Here is an 11,487-nt window from a genome sequence, read left to right on the forward strand (position 1 = left end):
ATAACGCTTAATAGGCTTTGAGGTGATTTGGCATTTTAAAAATATGTGCAAGCAGGGGAAGAGGCAACATTTAGAAACAAGTGGAAACGTGCAGGAGAAAGAACAAAGAGCAGGTCAAAACTGAAAGCTTTGTGCTGCTCAGAGCAGAGCTTTGGTGACAGCTTTCTGCCAGGCAGCAGTGAGGTTCTTCTGCAGATGGTGGTAGTGAGACTCAGAGGCGACTGTCCAGGCCAACCTTTTGAAACTCTCCACTTTTTCAAAAAAGCGTAAATCCTCACTCTGATTGGAGTGTTTTAGTTGCAAACAGGAGCCAGCTCCCAAGGCACCTCTCCATCTCCAGGACACAGTGAGTGAGAAATGCCAGCTGGCATCCCACTGCAGCCTGCACTGCCTCAAGGCCTCCTGCCAGGCAACCCAGCCTCGCTTGTCAGTGGGGCAGCTGAGCTACACACAGCTGGAGAGGGTTCGGATGGATGACGACTGTGTAGCTCTGTGCTTCAGCTGTATCAAGAAGCTCACACGCTGCCTGAAGGTCTGTAGAAACGAAATCCCCTGGCTGTATCTGTATGACTCTCCTTGCCCCACAGGGCCTTGACTTCATATGGTGAGAAGGTGGAAACTTTGTCTTCCCCAAGATGCTACACAGCCTTCACGTCCTGCTCTGGTGTTGATCTCAAGGCCCAGGGTCCACAAATGTTTGTATCTCTTGCAACAGATGCTTCTGGAAGCGTTCTTTCAAGAGGTGACCTTGAAGCCAAGGCAAAGCTCCTACTGAACTGTATTGCTGTGGATCAAGCAGAGCAGGGAGGAGGATCATGCATCTTCCACTCTATGCCTGTGCTGGTTCTGGTTTATTGGCTTGCAAAGAGCCCAAAGGGACCCACCCATTTTTGTAGGGATTTAGGTCCAGAGATTTGAAAGTCCTGAGGCACTCAGCTCCCATCACCTTACGACTTGAATAAAAGCATTTTTGAAGTTTGGTGCTGGATGACTTTGTAGATTTGCATGCTCCATTATCCTGCTGTCCCCCCATTCTCCTCAGTGGCACTGCTCATGGTACGTTTGCTGCCTTGTGGGTCAAGAAGGAGGCTCTGCCATGACACAGCCCCCTTGCGATGCCAAGGTCAGGGCTTGCAGGACCACAGGCCCCTTTTTGCATCCTGTAGAGATGATGGGAGTACACAGGCGGATATTGGTAAACTGGAGTATTTAATGGCCCATCCATAATTTCAGCTGGCCAGCCACTGGTCTCTAAAGTACTCCTTGTTTGAGGGAGAGGAAAAAAAATCTGCTCCTGTTTCACTCACCCTAGAGCAGAAATGTGTAGTTCACTCTCAGCTGTTTGAATCCCGCAAACATGACCACACAAGAGCACAGATTCTGAATTTTTCAATGCAGCATCTTTGGCTTGACCAAAGTCTGCCTTAGACCTCTGTGAACTGTCTGCACCCCTCATCCTGGAGAATTCTACCCCCCAGCTTGGCTATGCTTTATCTGGGTGCATGTGGCCCCAAGGAACCAGTTTGGGAGTCAAAGACCTAAGGACCTTATAACCATTTCTGGACATATCTTTTTACACTGTAAGAACTACAGAAAATGCCCCCCCCCGAAGTTTCCTGGCCTTTTGTCCACCTCTGCTTAGAGAAAAATATTTTTCCTCCTTTTCCCCCAGTTGTATTAGACAAAGTTACAGACAAATAGGGGCACAAGAAATAGTCACAAGCAAAAGGGGCAGGATACAATTCCGTGGCCTCTTCTTCCCCTCACCACAGGCTCAGTCTCTGGAGTGATCTCAGACTGAATTTACACCCTGAATGCAAACCCTTGGGATTGTGCCAAGTATGCTGGAGATTCAATGACCCATTTTTGTGTACAGATCTGAGTTTGTGGACAGAGGGGTATTCAACATATTCAGGAGAGGAGCCCTTTTTCCATCTTTAGTTTCATGTTTGGCTTGACTGTTGTCTGATGATGCTCAGTGAAAGCCAGGCCCTGGGCAGGGAAGCTGCCAAATACTCTAACAAGTGGCTTGCAAACAAGGAATGTCCTGCAGTAAGTACTGAGCAGCCTTGTCACTTCTCAGCCAATCCTCCAAGGACAATAAGGAAGGAGGACAAAATGAGTGCAGCCCTCCTGGGCCTCCCCTTAAGAGTTTAAAAGCAAAATATTGATTTTTGAGTTACCCTGCTTCAACTCAGCTTCACTCTCCTGATATTTTTATTCCCTTGTAGGTTTCTGACTCCATTCGTTTTTTAAAGAAATCACTGGTGAAATTGTGGTGTGTCCATGTAACATTCCTGCACCTAAAAATATGGTCAATTGACACCTTGGAGGTTTCCAGGCAACTCTAACCATTTGTGACATCTTTAGCTGCATCCTCAGTATGTTCAAAACAGATGAAGTGAATGAATTGATTTTAGCTGTATAAAACCCCTGATAAAAATCTCTTTGTGGCCATCCAGTTAGTCTCTTGATGATCTGTAGAGTATTTCCTTATGCCATGAACTTGATCCTTCCCACCTCTCCATTTGTTTTTCAGCTAGCTCTGCCGTAGGCTTCCTGCTCCTGAATGCGTTGCAGTCACCTTCCCCAGAACCAGAGTCAAACAACACTACAGCCTACCTACAGCCACGATGTCATCAGGTCAGACCTGAGCATTATATACACCATATGCACCATATGAACAGTGCTCAATGTTGTCAACCTTGTTAGGTGTTTTAAATTATCGTCACACCCAAAATGCCTAATAAAATCAGCAGGTTCGGTTAACTTGATTCAAAGTCCTAGCAAAGGCAAAATGATTTTTCAGCTTGCTTAAGGAGATAATTGATAGAACAACACAGCACAAAGCTTTCCGTTTGCCCCCAGAAAAAAAAGCACATTTGCATGTGATGAAACATGCAGTAGGCCAGGAATAAATTAAGTGCAGGATTTTAATCCCTTTAATCAAATAATTTGATATTTATGTGTGTGGTCCAAAGGAAATTCTTTTGAAGACATATGGTCTTTTCGCTGTACCCTATTTTGGATCAAGTTCCATTGTATTAACAAACATATAGATAGATTGTTGATGGGCTTGATTGTTTTGGGTTTTTTTTAAAGGTGCCTCTAACCCTGGGGATTCAGGTTTGTCCAAATACAATGCACAGTAACCATACAGGGGAAGTAACCACACAGAATAATTTCAGTGCTCAACATTTGGTATCTCAGTTCCACTTGACAAAATTGGAGGACTAAATCAGAGACAAGATCTTGCTGGATACACTGCTGGAAGGGCTGGAGTGCTGATAATATCCTTTAAAAAGTGCAAGATCTTATCGATTAACTACAGAAAGGCTTATCTGAATTTAAAAAACCCAGCAAATGCTTCTGGCAGTAACAATGCACAGCAAGGTGTGAGCAGGACACCAAGGTCTGGCTTTGGCAAAGTATTATGCACATACAGTAGAATTATGCCCTTACCTAGTGCCTTTGGTTGGCTAAACTGGTAACTACTTCCTAATGCCTCTAACCTGACTTCTCTGCAACAAAAACCCTAGGATTTCTTAGTCAGTCCTGCATAAAGTAGGACTTTATATTTGAGCAAGAGCATTTTCTAAAGGAAAACATCAGATCTGAAGGAAGAGTAACAAAGTGTCTGATAAACTAATCTTCTAACATTAAAATAAATAAATAAATAAATAAATAAAAATCAACAAAGCTGCTTCTTTAAGTATCTTTAATTAGAGGAATTGAGGTGATTCAATTGAGCTGATTTCTGCCATCTATAGGAAGATGTCCTGTTTCCTTCTCTTCATCCCTTCTTTTCTCCACCTGCCCAGTCTGCTCCTCAGACCTTGCTTTGATTCAAATCAGCAGAATGTTAATATAGAGTAAATCATGATTTTCATGTGAATGGACACAGGAAAATCACACGGATGATTCTCCATCAGCTGAGTAAATTAAAGTGAAGGGCCATATGAACACTAAGAAGAACCAACAGTTCAAGTTGGGAAGGAGTCTTTGAGCCGAAACCAGGGAAAGGAAGAAACAGGGCATGGGAGGAATGGGGATCACCACCTGAGGCAGAAACATATCAACTTCAGCTCCTTTGGGGCTTCCTTTTTGGGGAAAAAAGGCTGCTCCCACAATGTACAGAAACATACTGGAACTTTTATGTTCTACAGGTAGTGATACCAATATGAAAAGGCTGCATCCTCTCCCACTGTCCATGACATCCACATTCCTCTTTCCTAATTGCATGCAAGCAGGCAAGACCTTGGGCTCTGCATACGGCAGGTGTGTGGCTATGGGTGGGACCCAGCGTGGGGCAAGAGCTGCTGGAGGGTTTGCTCTGCTCACTGAGCTGTTCTTCTGCACTTCTGGCTGTCCCCGGGCATATGGGGGCATTTGGGCTGTGATTGGTGCTTGACAGCCTGGCCAGTGAGTGATAGGTGAAAAAGCTTTTCCAGAGGCATTGGGAGCGAGAGGAATGGCAGCTACAGCTGTAGCTATAGCTACAGTATCTGATTCATTCTGCATTGAAGAGGTGAGATCAGATTCCTACTGGCATGATGGCATCAGCTCAGGTTGGGGAGGACCTGGCACCAGTTCTGGTCAGGTAAAAACTTTACCTGAGAGTAAGGAATGACAGTGCAGCAAGTGAAGTGTGCAGGGCTGTGGCAGGTGGGGATGCAGGAAGGGAGAGTCCTTGAAAGCCTGTGGGTTCGTCCTGCCACCTGCCCCATCACCCACAGCTTCCCCTAGACTCAAGGGGTGCAGCATTGTGCCCTGGATTTCTGGCTGTTCTCTGGTGTGTGTGGCTTCCTGCAGAGCTGTTCTGAATTGCATTTGTTGGGAGCCGCCACACCACCTCAGCAGCATGCTGAAAATCATCATCTGAAATGTCTTGGCTTTTGCAGCATAAGCTTGTTTTAAAAAGCTGTGATCATATCAGCAAACAGCCTGTCAGTTTCTTCCTACCCTCCCGCTGAAATTGTGGCACACCCTATGCTGACCACCCCAACGCCAGCAGCAGCATTTCCTCCAGCTGCTTGTGCCCATGTTTCAGGACAGTCCCGGGAAGGCCAGCTCTCTCCTCAGCCTTGTGTGGGCAAGGTGGGGATCCACAGCAGCTGAAGTCGAGGAGAAGCATCTCATCTTAATGCAGCAAGAGCTCTTTGAGTTTCGGAACAGGCATTGGAGTCTGGAAAGCTGCTGGGGCAGGCAGGGTGGGGGTAGGGGGTGTTGGGATTTGCTTTTAAGCTGTGCCAATTCACTTCTGAGGCTTTTTGTCTTCTGAGTCAGTCAAAGTGAGCTGAGGCAAATTTGCTGAGTGATTGCTGCTTCCTGCCCCTTATGATGGCACCCCGGGGGACAAGGATGGGGACAGAGCAGTCTAAGTCCAGGGGACACTTCCTCCCTGTTTGCCTGCCTCCTCACACACCTGCAAGAGTGAGGAGGAGGCTGAAGAGGAGCTGTTTCTGTTCATTGGTGGGTTTCCTGCAGGGCATCTGTTTGGGAATGGTGGAGCAGACTTTCCTCTCTGATTCCTGCCCTGCTGTGGGGGACAGATGAGCTGGGGGAAGCTGCAAACAAAAGTGGGGCAGAGAGAAATGGGCTGGTGCTGCCTACTAGTGCTTTTGGTTTTGAGGACTTCACAGCCCTTGCCTTTCTGCAGCTGACTGCAGCATGTGCAGGCAAATCACAAGCTCTCACTCAGGCTCAGCCCATCTTCTGGGGTGGTCAGGTGGAGGTGCTGGCTCTCACAAGAAGGGCATCCACAGAGCAATGCAGCCCATGCCCCGGGTGATGCTCTGCTCTGCCCCAGTTACTGATGCAGGTGTCTTGGCAGGTTTCTTCTTGAGGTTTTGGTTTTCCCGTCAGCCCTGAGGCAGCCATGCCTTTGTACCAAACCTGCCTTCCTGCTTCTCAGAGGAGATTCGAGTAAGGAGCAACTGGAGTGACTACCATGCTTCCCCAAGGGACAGGGTGCCCTGTAGGTAGGAGGTAAAGCTGCTGACAGATGGCAGTGCCCAGCAGCACAGGGGACTGGTAGAAAAAAGGGCAAGGGTAAAGATAGGAGGTCATGGTTAGGGTAAAAATGACAGCTTGACAAAGTTAGAGAAAAATATTTATCAGCTAATGTGCTCTGCCTACAAAAACACCAATGTCTCCTCAGGCTATAAATGGAAAAAAACTTGACCAAGTAATTTCAGAGCTGACTGTGGTTTTCCTAGTTGGGTACTAGCACGGTCAGCCAGCCAACCACTGCTCTTCAAACACAGTAGTTTCTCAAAAGCATTTATTCTAAAAGGAAAAATGTTATTCCAAGCCTCCAATCTAAATATACAGAAATCCAGATGGGAGAAGTGTTAATTTGAATTTACACATACAATATCACAGCCTGTAGAGGTTAAGGAGAAGGTAGAAAAATAAAACCTGTACTTTTTTTTCCTTTAAGTAAATTACATGATCAAGGTCTTTTGGGGTTTTTTTTTAAATGCTGTATTCCAACTGCATCACTTTAGATACTTCTTAAAAACATATTTAGCTGTAAGAGGAGTGTTTAGTAAAATTTGTCCCTATTTCAGCGTTAAGAAGGACAAATTATTTTGGTAGCCAAGCCAAGTAAGGTAACCATGCTCAACCTATGACTGTTTCTGCACCTGCCCACTGGAATGTAACATAATCGATTTTTAAGATTACACATATTCAACTCCAGAGTGTCAGCACTGGTGGCTGAACCCCCTCATAGGGCTGGTGCAAGAAGAGCCAGAATAATAGCAGGAAAGGACAGATACGTAGGTGCTCGGGTTATTTAGGACAGCTAGTGGCCTTTGGCCAGGCTGCTCTTTCTGAAGACGTCAAAGGTGAGTTGCTCCCAGTCCAGGCACCATCTGCTCTGCTTTTTCCTCCAGAGGAAGTTTAAAGTGTTGAGACCATAAAAAGCTGGTTGTATACCCTGGAGTACTTCAGTGCTGGTTGCAGGAAACCCAGCTGGACGTGGACCACTATCAGATAAACCATCAGTAGCTCCTGGTAGTGGCGTGCTGAGAGGCTGATGGGGCAATTCAGGGGTACCAACAGCTGTGGGATGACATTAGGACCTGCCTCAGAATGCAGCAGTCCTGGCCATCCCTGCATGGTGGGGACACATGTACAGTGCAGCTCACAGGGCAGCAGGACACAGATCTGGAGCACTCCTGGGAAGGTAGAAAGTAGGTTTGAGCCTGGGTACTGGGACAGACCAGTGCTGGTGCAAGACCACTCAAGTCAATAGCAAGAATACCTACACCACAGACTTGCCCACACTGAAAAATAAGAAATGGTAAAGGTGTAGCTGGGATGCTGCAGATAGATGCTAGTGAGACAGTGAGGGACAGAGGGGTTGGGATGGGGCTCTGTGTGGAAATGCAGTGCCTAAACTCCCGAGAGATTTTTCAACCCTGGTAAATCTCTGACAAGTTCATGTGAGTCACAACCAGGGAGAGTTCTCATTGCTATTGAGAAATATGAGGGGGGGAGTCTTGTAATTTTTTTTTCTTTTATTTAGTCACTGGTTTATTTTCCTGTGAATGATAGTAACAGTTCAGCTGGCAAAGTTGATGTAATTGTGAAACTTTTTTTCAGCTGTCACAGTTTAAATGCCTGTGTGTATGGTCTGAAGCAGACCACCTTAACAGCAGTTTGGCTGTACCTAATGCTTTTATATAATTTTTTTTAACTCAATTTTTATAGTGGTATTATGCTAAGCTTTTTTTAGTGCTTCTTGTTACAAACATCATTTCCACCTCTCGTTTTTTTATAACTGCTTCCAAATTCTATTAAGTCAAAATTTCCAAATGCAACAAGCTATGCAAGTCAAGTATTCAATCAGGTTTTAATAGACATCACCGTGCCTGTCTTTCCTCAGGAGGCTGTTCACCTGTGCTTTTCAGGGATTTGCTATAGCAGAGTTGAGCACATCTTCTAATTCACAGACCTTAAAACATTTTCTATGGAAACTGCAACCTTTTTTAAAAAATAGTTAATGTTACTGAAGGTCTTGCAGTTTTACAGAAGATACTACATGGTTGAATGTACCTTTCTTAGTCAAGTTTTGGGACTGCTTTAGATGTATCAGTTGAAAACTACTGATGTTTACTAAGGCTCTGCATTAAGTTAAAAGTCTTCCACACAGACCTGTCACTAACTGAATACATAGACTGAGGCAAATTTCATCTGAGTGGCATTGTACAGAGTCTGCATCTTTGCAGAGAAATGAAAAGTCTCTGGCAGACTCAGTTATTTGGAAGGAGAGGATGGGTAATGGAGAGCAAATTCAAAGACAATTTTGGCAAAACCTTTGCTCAGGTAATGGGCACAAAGTCCACTTACCAAAGTTTGCAAGGCTGTGGTTTCAGTTAGGTGTGGTTTAGTGGTCATAAGAGTTTATGGAGTCACTTCACTCCTCCACTGGGGGTTCTGGCCCCTGTAGCACAGCATATGACCCCCTAGCACAACCACATGGGGATCTTGGCCATGAGCGTGGATTTTAAGCACTGACTTAGGTTTCTGGCTGACAAGGAGATCCCACCAGTGGTCGGACCAGCCTAGCCTAACAGGCCACAGCTGCAAACAGGAGTGATGAAAAGGGCATGCCCCAAAGCAAAGTGCTGTGAACCTGCAGCAGCCTTGCTTTATGTTAACCAACCATAGTAAATCATCATTCTAGCTCTTAGCCTTCTCAGATACCACTAGATTACACTTTGGTGAGAGAGACAGAAAGTGCAACTAGGCGTGATCTGCCACTGCCTATTACTATTCTGAACTGGCAGATTTATAACTCTGGGTTTTATGCAAGTGAATATAGAGGAAGGCAGGCAGTGGAAAGCTGGTTCAGAGAGGTGTAACTGCCTCTGTCCTGGGTGTTTGAGATCAAATCTGGAGAGAGAAACCAGTGCTGGCTGCTTTAACTCTCTAATTGCTGCTCTGCTTGGAGTTGGGAGGGCTGATGGTGTTATTGCCCCAGCCCCTGCCATATACACGGCTGTGCTGCAGCCGGACCAACTGCCAGAGCTGAGGGTGCAACGCTTTCAGGAAAATCATAATGTATCTCTATATATGCCTTAAAATGTTACAGAAGGTCAGGAGCTGCAAGTCGATCAGACCATGGTTCAACAAATATGGTTTTAAGGTTCTTTGTACTAAACCAGAAGTACTGTGGCCATGGACCTCGGGTTGCTGGTTGGCACACTCACACCTGGGCTCTGATTTCTTCAAAACATGGCAACAGGTTGACTCTGCACCAGCAGCATTTACACTGAACCAGGTGCTGCCTGCTTGCCTGCAGTGGGCTAAACCTCTGTGGGGCGTGTGGACCAATTTGACAGAAACTATACCACGTGCCCCAGCCTAAACTGGGTCAGGTGGCACCACTGGGTGCTACAGCAGTGCATGAGTCTACGCTTGCTGAGCACAGAGCCCTGGGTGCTGAAGGCAGGCAGCAGGCAACAACCTGGCCAACCTGACCTGGCTTATCTGCCAGGGAGGGGTCAACAGGGTGCTTGTGAAACCAACAGAGGAAGTTTCTACCCTACAGCTTTGGTTTTGCTCCTGTAATGCTGCTTGTTGCCTTCATTGCGCCGATGCAGCTGTCAGTAAGATTGCATGCTGAACCTGATCACCAAATGAAAAAAAAACGAGGTTAAAAGCACACCCTTTTGGAATGAGGTAATTATTAAGCAGAACTACCCTCAAGTCTTGACTAACAGCCCAGTCTTCCAAATGTTCATACAGATTCAGGAGCAGAGACCTGAGCCATAGGAGTGGGCAGCCAACCGCAAGGGAACCAGAGATTTCATGGTCTGCTTTTGTCAATAAAACCAATGCCTGGTGGAACTGCAACCAGAGTCCTTTCACTACTTCTCGCAATTCTCTACCTGGCATGCTGCACTTGGACTATGGGCCTTTCATGTGTCGCACGATCATGTTCTTGTATGTACTTCATATTCTTCATCTGAGCTATGTGTGCCACTTTGACTCCTTCCTCCCATGGGACAGGATTTTATTGGCTTGCAGATTGCATTCTCTGTAACATGGATTTCTTGCATGCAAATCAAGAAGTTGAGAGGGAGACAAGGTGATGAATATGCTAAGTATGGAAAAGCACTATAGTGTTATGGTTATGTTAGAGCATATTTAAAGCAGAAAATAATCAAATACGAATATTGGAGAACCAAAACCCAGCAGTTCTGCATTGAAACAGGAGAACAAAGATGACTGCTGCAGGATTTAAAGTTCTACTGAAAATAAGTTACTGTGGTTTAAAATCTTTACTGAAAACAAGTGCCTATGATCTGTAAATTGTTTAGGAAAGGAAGAAGTTATTTTCCATATTTCAAGCATTTCTGCCTTGTTGCAAATTCCTTCTTTAGGATGCTGAGAAAGGTGTTGTTATATGGTCAGGTGAGAGGACATAGGGAGGTGGAAATTTCAAAATAAAACAGCAGGAAAGGCTAAAAAATGTTGTGTTTAATGATTCTGACAAGTTGGTAAATAAAGGCATAGTCATAGTCTCGGGGATTTAACCGTTTGGTCAGCACAAGATTTCCACATTTCTCACTGCTCAGCCCTGAACGTCAAATATCTGAGTTTATCCCCTTCTTTATTCATCACTGCACCCCTGTATTACAGTTCAGATGGAATATTCTCCCAGTTTTGATGGAACTGGTGGTGGTTTATCTCAGTAGGTCCCCCTATAAATAATGGATGGCCATAACCAGAGGGTCACTTGCTGCCCTGCCCTCATTCTGTCTGGAAGCTTTCCTGCTTTACTGAGATGTCCGTAAGAGGGGGTGGGGCTCATCTGCAAAGCAACCTCAGCGTGATGCTCTGAGCATCCCACCTGGGCCACCCTCCTGGGGTAGGCTAAGGAAGAGTCAGGCTTGTAACTGGGCCTCTGTGGGAGACAGGCAGCAGTTTTCTGAGCTCAGGCAGCTCGGTGCATGAATACAGGCAGCCAGGGACCTGGGCTAAGGAAAGCTGGTGGGGCGTGAGGAGTCAGGTTAAGGCTGAGGTCTGCTTCTGTTCATCTCGGTGTGTAAACTCTTCTACAAAGCCATTGTGGGAATGATGACTTCCACCTTGCTGACTTCCTATAGCCACTGATGCTACAACTTCTTCTCCCATCTTTTCCTTAGAGTGTCGCCTTCTCAGCCTTTCAGAATTTCTAAAGGAAAAGAAATGGAAGGCTGTTAAAAATCACATCTCAAAATGCAGCTTCCATTTTGATCTTTCTTTGGTATCAGTGGTAGAATGGTTCTCTTCTATAACACCATGTGCCTCATCAGAAGCCCCAATTCTGCACTGTCACATGATTAATATGTATTTTCTATCTTTTTTTAAAAATACTTTCTCATTCATTAAAATGAATTCCTGCAATCATTAAAATCACCAAGATGCAATTAAATAAAATGGAACCTACAAAATGTAGCAGCCCTCTCTTCCCTGCGGCCTCTCAAGAGG

This window comes from Pseudopipra pipra, chromosome 1, assembly GCF_036250125.1.
Source record: "Pseudopipra pipra isolate bDixPip1 chromosome 1, bDixPip1.hap1, whole genome shotgun sequence".
NCBI lineage: Eukaryota > Metazoa > Chordata > Aves > Passeriformes > Pipridae > Pseudopipra > Pseudopipra pipra.